Genomic DNA, 12,513 nt, shown 5'->3' with positions numbered 1-12,513 from the left:
TTTTACTCGCTTAATGCTATATTATATAACTGATATTCCTCTTTTATTTATTTTGTTCACCGCCAATTTGCTTGATCTTATGGAAATAAATGTATATACCAAGGAGTTTTGTTAACTACAAAATTAATTGTACTTAGATGGGTGCATTTGAAAAATAATTGGATTATGTTTTTTTTGCTAATAATTAATTTAAAGACTTAATTATTTCTTTTTATTATTATAGTAACTCATTAAATTTTTATTGATTCAAATTATTAATATAGCGTTGTAGACAATAAATTGCGTCGAGAAAATAAAATCAAGACCGAAAATATCGCAACAATCGTAGTATTTAATTTCGAATATTTGAGTGTACAATCTCTATGATTCCTCTGATTCTACTTTTCTAGTAAAAATTTAAGGGCCTTTGAGCTTGATCTTGAATTTGAATTTCATTTAACCGTCACGAACACTTTGATTGTTGCCACGAATTGTATCACGAATAAGTAGCCTTGATCTTGAACGCCTTGTATTTGATTTGACTTCGTTCTTGATCTTGAATACTTGAATTGTTCTTCGTTCTTGAGCTTGAATACTTGATTTGTTCTTGAACTTGAACTTGGTTGCTTGAACTCTGAAACTTGTAGATAAATTTGTGGCGTTTGATCCACGAGCTCTCTCTTGCTTCTTGTTATAACTTCTGGTCCCTTTTTTGGGTTATGAAGACCCCTAGTTGTGGAAGGGAGGAGTTGTGATAAGAACAAACTCTTTCCGACCAATCAAATTGAAGTGTGACATGGCCGCATTTGATTGGCCAGAACATGTCACTTGCACACGTGGCGTGATTCATTGGCCTTTTAATGTGACTTGGCATGCCTTGTCATTTTGATATGGGGCATGATCCTATTGGCTCTTCCGCTTGACTTGGCGTGCCACGTCATTTCACGCGTGGCACCAAACTGGGCCTCTAGGAAGATGATCTCTTGGGCCTAATGAAGTGGGCTCATCATTTGTAGCCCAATTAAGTGGGCTAACCCAATAGATTAAGACATATTTATTTAATTCATATATATTGGACTTATATAAGTAATTCAATTATATTAGCCCATAATATTTATTTGGATCAATATATCTTGAATTTTAAAATATAATCCAAATTCTTTATGGATTTAAAATTTATATGCCTACAAATGCCCCCTATTTTAAGATTTATCGTGGTATTTACACAGATTAGACTTGAAGTACGAATTTATTAAATTGCATTCTTCCTCAAGTTAGTCGAATTAAGAGTCTCGCCAATGCATATGGCAATTCATTGAATTATTGCTCCAGAAACACACTTTAACTAGTGAATAAACCAATCTTAGTCAATTGGCTCATTCGTCCATTAACGCCAAAGTCAATTTCTTTGCATTTAAATCCTTTCTCAAGTAGATAATGTATTGAGAATTACAATCCAAGTGTTTGGCCAGTTGCACAATTATTATATTTGTCCACTTTACCAAGAATTATAATACGCAGAATTATCCAAAAGAATTTCCTCTTGCCACTCCATTAAGCATTCAGAGAAGGAAAAGCTTCAGCCGCCGCACAGCCTTTATCCTCAAGCATCGTTAAATCCAACTAGGAGTCAAATTCCTTACCAATTTTAGTTTGGACACACAAGGATTAAGTCATACCGTCTTTATACAACAAATCCCACATCGGACCATGACTTATTAACGCCTCATCTCCAAATCTATATAAACCCCCCGTACTCGCATTTGTTGAGTATTAATTTGTAGTTTTCGCAAGCCAATTGAGTCTAGTTTTATGAACTCGGAAGCATCAACGTGAAGGTAGTTTCTTTTTCTTTTCTTGTGCTTTTCTTCCTTTATTGTCTTTTTTTCTTTTTTGTAAGTCAAGTGAGAAAGATATGCTCTTGTTTAACAAGATGATCTACACATGAAGAAGGCGGTCTTAGGGTGTGAGGGGATGGATACTCATCCCTGTCCAAATATCGAAGAGATCACTCTCAATGTGGCCTGATTGTCGGAGAGATTACTCTCAATGTGCCCCGACTATCGAAGAAATTACTCTCAATGTGGCCCGAATATCGGAGAGATTACTCTCAATGTGCCTCGACTATCGGAGAGATTACTCTCAAAATGACCCGACTATCAGAGAGATTACTCTCAATGTGGCCCAACTATCAGAGAGATTACTCTCAAATAACCCGACTATCGGAGAGATTACTCTCAATGTGGCCCAATATCGGAGAGATTACTTTCAATGTGGCTCGACTATCGGAGAGATTACTCTCAAAATGGCCCGACTATCAGAGAGATTACTCTCAATGTGGCCCAATATCGGAGAGATTACTCTCAAATAACCCGGCTATCGGAGAGATTACTCTCAATGACCCGACTATCAGAGAGATTACTTTCAATGTGGCTCGACTATCGGAGAAATTACTCTCAAAATGGCCCGACTATCGGAGAGATTACTCTCAAAACGACCGGACTATCGGCGAGGCCAACTTAAGGTGCAAAGGGACTCATATGTCTACCTTAAGATTGGAAAGTTATAGTTCCTTTTAAGGACAAACCCACGAAGAGGCTAACTTAAGGTGCAAAGGGACTTATATGTCCACCTTATGATTGGAAAGTTATAAAGCTTCAACTTGAAGACGACATCGACTTGAACACTTGGAGAACTTTGAAGATTTGGCGGACTTTGCAGACTGCAACTCGAAGATTCAGAGGGATTAAACAATTCAATTTTAAGATCGGCAAATTTGAAGACTGAAACTTGAAGACCGAAAGACTTGAAGACTTCAACTTGAGGGACTTAAATATTTCAACTTTAAGACCGGCGAATTTGAAGACTGAAACTTGAAGACCGACGAACTTGAAGACTTCAACTTTGAGACTTGAAGGGCCTAAATATTTCAACTTGAAGATCGGCGAATTTGAAGACTTCAACTTGAAGAACGACGGACTTGAAGACTTCAACTTTGAGACTTGGATGACCTAAATATTTCAACTTGAAGATCGGGGAATTTGAAGACTTCAACTTGAAGACCGACAGAGTTGAAGATTTCAACTTGGGGACTTCAACTTGAATACCGACGGACTTGAAGACTTCAACTTGGAGACTTCGAAGGCTTAAATATTTCAGCTTCTCTTTGCTTTACATTATCCGACTTTTATCTTAGTCGCATAATTTTCAGCTTTACGCGCTTGTAACAAAAGATTCATATCTTGTTGTGGGAGTGTCCAAATAATGAACTATTTGATGACTTCAACATCTAAAATATATCCAATACTTATAATCAAAAACCTTCAGAATCGCGCCGGATAATATTTTGAAACCAACTTTATATTTTACCACGTTGAAAATTTCAGATTTCCGTAGTCTCACCAAAAAATTCATATCCAAAATAGAAATATCGAAATTGCAACCCGTTTGATTTCAAGAAAACTAGACTTCAAGAACTATAACATATCCAAAATTCTCAATCAAACAACTTCAGAATCGTCCCAGATAATATTTTGAAATCAACTTTATATTGCACAATTCTATCAATTCCAGATTTGCATAGTCTCACCAAAAAATTCATATCTCGGTGTAGAAATATCGAAATTACAAACCGTTTGATTTCAAGAAACCTAGACTTCAAGATCTAGAACATATCCAAAATTCTTAATAAAAAAACTTCAGAATCGTCCCTGATAATATTTTGAAATCAACTTTATATTGCACCACGCTATCAATTCCAGATTTGCGCGGTCTCACCAAAAAATTCATATCTCGGTGTAGAAACGTCGAAATTATGAACCGTTTGATTTTTCGGAAACCCAACTTCGAAATTTAAATCATATCCAGAATACAAAATTTAATATCTTAAGGATATTTTCAGATAATATTACAAATTCAACGTAAAATTCTGACACGCTGACGATTTCAGATTGTGCGACTTCACCAAAACTTTTGCATCTTGGTATGGAAGCCTCAAGATCGAAAGATGTCTTACTTTCCATCAATCGAAATTTAAGAGCCATATTCTCACAAATATCTTGGGTTCAAGTCTCACTGAATTTGAAACGTTGTGCCAAACAATCTTTTCCTTATACTTGTGTTTCCTTTTGACGCCTCTCTTCTCTTCCCTTTTTTTAAGGCAGAGGGCAGACTTGGAGACCAAAAAAACTTGAAGGATTGGTAAACCTGAAGACATAGAGAATCTCTGGCCTTCAATGCAAATACTTTACATCCTCTTAAAATCGGCCAATTGAAGATATCAATTTACCATGGAGGGTTGCCCCTTTTAAATCAAATGAGATCAAAGTTCAACAAGAGGATGGCGTTTCAGCTTGATTTTGCATTCCTCCATACTTCACTCAGACAACAATTGGGGAAATATGTATCTTTTGAACTTATGCGACTGAACTTAGAATGAAACTCTAAGCTGCCTACGTACCTCAGTGAAGAGGATCAAGTCATACCGTAGTTCAGAATGGGTAGATTTTTCCCCTTTTTTTACGTCCTAACTTTTGCCTAGGCTGCCTCTTTCAAGATTTTTAACCTAGCGGACTTTTTTTTGTGGGTTGTACACAGTTTATACTCTTGCGGGCCAAGAGTGTAGCAACATGCAGTTTAGGTTCATGCGTCAAGGAGCGTTGTAACTTCAAGGATAATACTTCTTCAAAAACTTGCCATTGATAGGGCCGATTCTCATGCCATCTGCATCAACCAGCTTGTAAGCCCCACTTGAGTAAGCTTCTTGTATAACATATGGTCCATCCCATTTTGAAGTGAACTTCCCTACAGGTTTATGGAAAGTAATTATGGGTCTTCGTATGGCAAGGACTTAATCTCCTATTTGAAAGGATCTCGGGCGAACTCTTTTATTGAAGGCGCGAGACAATCGAGCTTGATAACATTCAAGACTCTGTCGAGCTCCCAACCTCTTCTCATCAAGAGCCTCCAACTCTGCTAATCGAAGTCGAGCATTTTCTTCATTAGCGATCCCTTCTTGAATATCCAGTCGTAATGAAGGTATTTGACGCTCAAGTGGCAAGACGACTTCGACTCCATAAACCAGTAAATAAGGAGTCGCTTGTGTTGGCATGCGGTGAGTTGTCCTATATGCCCATAGAGCTTCTTCCATCCGGTCATTCAAATCTTGTTTGGATTTGGAGACGATTGTTTTTAGCAAGTTGCATAGAGTTTTGTTGAATGCCTCAGCTAGACCATTGGCGGCAGCATTGTACATCGAAGAGTTATGTTGCTTGAAGCCAAAGAGATCACAAATCTTGTTCATCAACCTATTATCGAATGACTTTCCATTATCCGTTATTATGTAGCGAGGAATGCCAAAGTGATAAATAATGTTTACTCGGATGAAATTTGCAACATTTTCCTTCTTTACTTCCTTGAGAGCAACAACTTCAACACATTTTGAGAAGTAGTCTGTTGCAGCCAGGATGTATAGGTGCCCACCAGAGGACTTTGGCAGTGGTCCAACAACATCCAATCCCCAAGCGTCAAACGGCCAGGATGCCACAGTCGGGTGCAACACTTTAGGAGGTTGGTGAATAAAATTTGCATGGAATTTACAAGCCTTGCATCTTCGAGCATAGTCCAAGCAATCTTTTACCGTCGTTGGCCAATAATATCTCATCCTTTTTATATGAACGTGAAGGTTTGGTCTAGACTGGTGTGACCCACATACCCCAGAATGCGCTTCTTGCAAAGCTTGGAGTGCTTCATCTTCCCCTAAGCATCGCAAGAGTACTCCCTCAAATGATCTTCTGTATAGGGTATCTTTGTAGTAAAGGAAGCGAGGTGCACGACGACAGATTTCAGTTCTTCTCCGCGGATTTTCTGGAAGTATCCCATAGCACAAGTAGTCGATAATGGGTTGTCGCCATTCTTCTCTCTCGACTTCAGAAATAGCAACAAGATGCTTGAGTTCATTTTCTTCACCTTCAGCATCACTTGACGGCGGTACTACCCATTTTTGGTAGACAAAACTTGCGCTTGATCAAGCAGGGTTAAAGATGAAACTAGGGCAGCTAAAGCATCCACCTTCTTATTTTCTTTCCTTGGCACATGCTGAATAGTCACATCACCGAGCCACCCCATTAACTTTTTAGCATAATCATGATATGGGCATAGTTCAGGCTTCTTGACCTCGTAACTACCTAAAAGCTGATTGACCACTAACTGAGAGTCACCAAAGACTTGTAATTGCAACCGCTTCATTTCGACAGGCATTTCGAGCCCAAGTATTAGTGCTTGATACTCAGCAATGTTGTTAGAGCAGAGTTGCGTCACCGTAAAAGAGTAGGGCATAACTTCACCTTGAGAAGTGACAAATACTACACCAGCACCAGCTCCTCCACGATGTGCAACACCATCAAAGTATATCTTCCATAGAGGCTGAACTTCGATGACCATGGCGTCCTCATCAGGTAGTTCGTCAGTTAGCTCCCAATCATCAGGTATAGGGTGATCTGCCAAAAAGTCCACTAACGTTTGTCCTTTTATAGCCTTCTGAGGGATGTACACGATTTCAAATTGTTGAAACTGGAGGTACCACCTTGCTAGTCGATCACTAAGGACATGTTTTGACATCACGAACTTGATGGGATTTGCCTTAGAAACAAGACGAACAACATGAGCTTGAAAGTAGTGCTTCAACTTTTGAAATGAGAAGACTAGTGCCAAACACAACTTTTCAATTGGCGAATAATTCAGCTTGTTCGGTGTCATCATCCTGCTCAAGTAGTAAAGAGAGTTTTCTTTCCTTTCACTATTTTCTTGGGCCAACAGTGCTCCAACAGACCTTTCTTGTGCCGCAATGTATAGTATCAATGGCTTTCCAGGTATAGGGGCTGCTAAAACTGGAGGCTTCATCAAGTAGGATTTAATGCTCTCAAAGGCATTACCGCATGCTTGGTCCTATTGAAAGGGACACCTTTCTTCATAAGGCGACTGAATGGTTGACACCTCCCAGCTAGGTTCGAGATGAATCTCCTAAGGTACGCTAACTTTCCTTGCAGACTTTTCAATTCATAGATATCCCGAGGCTCAGGCATTTTCAAAATGGCATCTACTTTGGCTTGATCAATTTTGATCCCTCGATGTCGGACAATGAAACCAAGGAACTTTCTAGAAGTAACTCCAAAGGCACATTTCAATGGATTCATCCTAAGTTGGTATCTCCGGAGCAATTCAAATACCATCCTCAAGTCCTTCAAGTGGTCGCCCTTCTCTCTTGATTTTACCACCAAGTCATCAACATAGAATTCGACATTCTTATGGAGAAGATCGTTGAAAATATTCTGCATAGCCCTTTGGTAAGTAGCACCAGCGTTCTTCAAGCCAAAAGGCATTACCTTGTAGCAATAAATACCCTTTGGGGTACAGAATGCAGTAAGCTCTTCACCTTTTGGTGCCATGCGTATTTGGTTATAGCCCGATGAACCATCCATAAATGACATTTCCTTGTACCCAGTAGTAGCATCGATCATCAGTTCTAGAATGGGAAGGGGGAACTCATCTTTCGGACATGCATTGTTAAGATCCCTAAAGTCAACGCACACTCGAATTTGGCCATTTTTCTTCCTTATATGGACAATACTTGAAACCCATGTTGGGTATTTGACTTCACGAATAAAGCCAGCTTCTATGAGTTTGTTAACTTCTGTTTCAATCAAGGGAACCAGGTCCGGCCTAAAACGCCTTTGAGCTTGTTTAACAAGGCGAGTACCATTTTTGACTGCAAGGTAATGGACTGCTACTTTCGGGTCCAAGCCAGGCATCTCTTTGTAATTCCAAGCGAAGACGTCCCTGAACTCCTTGAGTAACTCAATATAAGTGCTCTCTTCATCAGTTTCTAGTAAATCACTTAGGTAGGTGGGTCTTCACTCTTCATCGGTCCCAAGGTTGACTTCTTTTAAGGCATCAACTGTCGTCTTCACTCCTTCTTCAAGTTCAAGCAGAGCATCTTTCGCATCTTCATCTCCTTGAGGGTCCCCATCGTCGAAGGATATGTGATAACACGGTGAAACATGCTCCAATTCTGCATTATCCTCCATCGAAGACGGAACACCATTCTCGCCTTGTACAGTGACATGATGCGAAGAACCTACACTTTCTTCATCTTCGTCATGTTCCTTAGTGTAGACCACAATATATGGCTTTACCTTTAGTACTTCTTCACATGAAACCACGAGTTTTGTTTGTCGCCTCATTCTTGAAGGAACCAAACTTTGGAAATCATTAGAGATCTTCTGGATCTTGGGTGGAGCGGGTGTTCTTATGCTTTGAAAATTTCTCTAGAACTTGTTCCCCTTTTTTAATGGACCCAATCTCTCAAATACGAAAGTTCTCACAGTTGATTTTCCAAAGTCGGTCAAACACAGAAGGCCTGTTAGAAGCGGCAGATTCGTCTTCTACAGTGATGTAATTGCTACTCACCCTTCTTATTGAGATGCGCACTGGTGACGGTTGCTTGTATCCCAAACCTTCACCTGGTTGTCTCGTTGCAGCTTCTGATGGTAGCTTCCCTAACTTTGACGGCTCATTAGGATTGTATCTAACTTTTGCAAATAACCTGTAAGCATTAGGATCAAAACCTTCATCTATTCGCTTTGTAGGGAGTGTGATCGCAGCGGACTCGACCTGAGGAAGAATGGGCGCTAATACTTTTACCCAATAGCGGTATCGGGGTCAATTTTCCACAGGGAACTTCAATTTGGAGTTGCGTGTTTGTATAGTCTAGGACTATGTTTTAGCTCCTAATTGATCTTCTAACATTTTTGGTTTTCTTTTGATTAATAGCTACAATTTATCAACTACAATTGTAAAGCTAAGTTATGCTAAAATTATGATTCTAAGTTTTATGCAATATAGAGAAAGGCACTAGGGCTGTGGCATGTACCTAGGTGGTCAACTAACGGGTAGAGATTCCTAATGCAAGAATGATGACTATGGGACTTATGCTATAACCATTGCACTTTTGCACTCACTCTCACACCTCTCGGTAGAGAGAGTGATTTTGCCCAATTGACTCTCTCGAGACCAATTGGGTAGGCCAATTTGCCCAAGTAACTTATGGTTCAAGTTGGGTAATTACTCTCTCTAGATTTAACCCGTTAATTGGGACTACCATTCTCATGGGCCCATCCCAATTCCTTGTTAGAATTAATTATGGGGTCATAGACTCTCTTTCTCAAGAAGAGTCAAGACTCACTAAGCTAGATTTAGTGTTTGCAACCACCAAATCTTAATGAAAACATAAGATTAATTCAAATAACAAATACCCAACATCATTCATGCACTAAACAATCACACCCATTAATTACCCACACTAGGGTTGAGCCACAACCCTAGCTAATGGGTTCAGCTAGCCATAATAGGAATAGAAATTGAAGAAATAATAGATGAAATTGACATAACAATTAACTACAATGTTAATCTACTCAAATCCACGTTAATACTAGAAGAGATTGCCCAAAATAGGCTAAAATCATGAAATCCCAAGTTCAGCTGCTCTATGCTCTCAAAAACAGATCTAAAAAACTGCTCCTAAAAAGTAAAATGTTCTATTTATACTATACAGGAAAAATCGGACAAAAATACCCCTGAGGGTCTGGCGCGGACCGCGCACAAATGACGCGTGGCCGCGGAGGGTTTTGGGTCTTCATATCTTGCTTCTGGCACTAGGGACGTGGACCGCACAAAAGTGACGCGCGGCCGCGTGAACTTCATCCACGCGGACCGCACTGATTAGGTGTGCGGCCGCGTGGGCTTTTGCCTTGAATGATTGAGTCTCTGACACTCTTAGGCGCGGACCACATGAAAAGGGGCGCGGACCGCGTGAAAAAGAGAGCGGACCGCGCAGCTTGACTTAAAAATGGCATGGCCTCTGAACTTTCCTGTGCGGCCGCGTGGCAAAACAGTGCGGACCGCACAGGTTGAGCTTGAAAATGCCCAGCCTCTGAACTCTCCTGTGCGGTCGCGTGACAAAACAGTGCGGACCGCACCGGTCATTTTGTTCCCCCCTTTTGTTGTCTTTTGACACTTGGCAGATTTCACTCCTTTTTGAGCCGATCTTTAGTATTTGTCATCTTGTCGCTCAAACCTGCAATCAAGCACAACTTGTAAGTATTTTGGGACTAATTTATGGCAGTTAATGCACAAAGCTTAGGTAAGAATGGGTATAAAACATGTAGAAATCACAGTTATCAGAGTGCCACATTCTGCCAACGATTTTGGGCCACAAACCCTGCAAGCGGCATTGAGGACGACTTTACTGCCTCAATTTGTTTGACCGGAAGAGTTAACTCCTTTAGTATGTGTCGCACCTCCTTTTTCCGCCCCCGCGAGGGTGCAAGGGAGTTTTTTCCAATTAAAGGACAGTCGAAACGGGATTTGTTTGTTTGTTTCAGAGTCGCCACCTGGGAATTTTAAGGCGTCCCAAGTCACCCGTTTTAATCCCTGAATCGAGGAGAATATGACTCTGTCTATTTAACAGTTTGCGCACCAGAAATCCGGATAAGGAATTCTGTTAACCCGGGAGAAGGTGTTAGGCATTCCTGAGTTCCGTGGTTCTAGCACGGTTGCTCAACTGTTATATTCGGCTTGATTATTTTGATTTGTAAAATACATTTTTATTGCATGATTTTATTGTTACCGCTTCTATTTATATTTAAAGACCCTTCTTTGAATCGAATCACGCGTACGTATATTCGTGTTATAAATTATATTTTTTTAAAAACATGCGGAGTTGTGTCACGCGCACGTGTACACGATAATATAGATAATATATTTATTAAAACAATTATTTTCGAAATTGTGCTTAAATAAAATAAAAAACATTCGCCCTTTTTGTATAATTAAGTAGTGAACCTCACATCTCGGGGTTTTATGAAATTAATAATGATATTCTCCGAGGAATCCCTTTTATTAAATATTCGATCGAAGTTGCGCGAACGCATAATCCGAATTGCTCTTAGAAATATAATCAGGTTACACGAACGTATCCCTAATCACAAAAATATTCTTGATAAGGTTCTCTACAAATTGTTATTACGTGTTGACCGCGAGCCTTATTTTACACATATGAATCATATATCTCAAATTTTAAAGAATTAATGGCGTGAAGAAGAAAACAGACAATATGTATCTAAAACTAACATTTTTTGTGGATACAACATTTGGATGTCCATAAATCGAATGGTGTATAAAATTGGGAAAGAACTTAAAATGATAAACAAATTAATAGTTTCTGCAGAATCTTCATTGTTTCATTTAAGGCGAACTCTTCTTCTATATATCTTTTACATAAAATGCCACGATTTGTTTATAAATCCCATGTCCTTCTCATGTATTTGTTTTAGTCCAAAGTTATAATTATTTAGTTGATTTTTGATTACGAAGATTGAGTTTGAGATAAATAAACCAATTCTTATTCTCTGCCTATGCGAATATTTGCAAACACTAACTCTATATTTTGTAAAAAAAATCATCGACATTATTTCATACATTAAAAGAAATGAGTTGATTTAACTACGCCATTTGTTATTAATAAAGAGAATTAATCTACCAATTGATTTAATAAGACGACATCATCTAGCCTTAAACAAAATTGGATATTTGACAAAATAAGCTAGTAATGTAATTTCTGGGTATTTCCGTACTATTCTTTACTTAGCTAACAATATCACAAGATTTAATTAATGGCCAATTTTCTGCAATGTTCCCTATCAATTCAAACAGTAAATGTCATCACTAGTCCTCAAAACATATAAGATTATCGTGGAATTTACTACTCCAGAAGGTTAATTAGTTAACAGTTTATCATGTCAAGTATAATACTATACTAACCAATTAAAACAAAACTGAAACTTAAACTAATAAAATTTAAATGAGTAGAAGACATCCTTATAATTCCAAACTTCATTTACTTGCCATGTTGAAGCTTTTCATGACATGAATTTACAGATATGTACCTGATATTGGAAGCAAAAGAAAATGATGATGAGAATCAGCAGCAATAATAACAGTACAATAGCAACAACTGCCCAGCAACAGTAACAACCCAGTAACAGACCGGTGGAGTAGTAATCCCAAAAATAAAAGCTTTAAGCTTTAAATGAAACAACAATCATTAATACTAATTTCAAACAAAGAAAAAGAGCAGTAGATTTTTTTTAGTTTTATTTTTATTTTGAAAGCTTAAATATTTTTCGGAATTTTTCTCTCTTCTATTCTCTGTCCGTTTTTTCTCTCTATCTGTGTGTGTATTTTTTTCGTATCTCTCTCTATTTCTGTTCTTGTCTTGTGTTCAAGACTTCATCTTATAACCCATCCCATAAACCTTTCAATTAATTAAAATCAATACTTTTTCTCTACCCAACCCATTATCTTCCCACTCATCCCCATTACATTAAATAAACATATCACACCACCCCATTTCATTTTGTCCCCCATGCCTAACATAAAATAATGCAAGATTCCCCCTTTAAATTAAATCTTGTCCCC

This window comes from Nicotiana tabacum, chromosome 18, assembly GCF_000715075.1.
Source record: "Nicotiana tabacum cultivar K326 chromosome 18, ASM71507v2, whole genome shotgun sequence".
In the NCBI taxonomy this organism is placed as follows: domain Eukaryota; kingdom Viridiplantae; phylum Streptophyta; class Magnoliopsida; order Solanales; family Solanaceae; genus Nicotiana; species Nicotiana tabacum.
Note: the sequence above shows the minus strand (reverse complement) of the source record.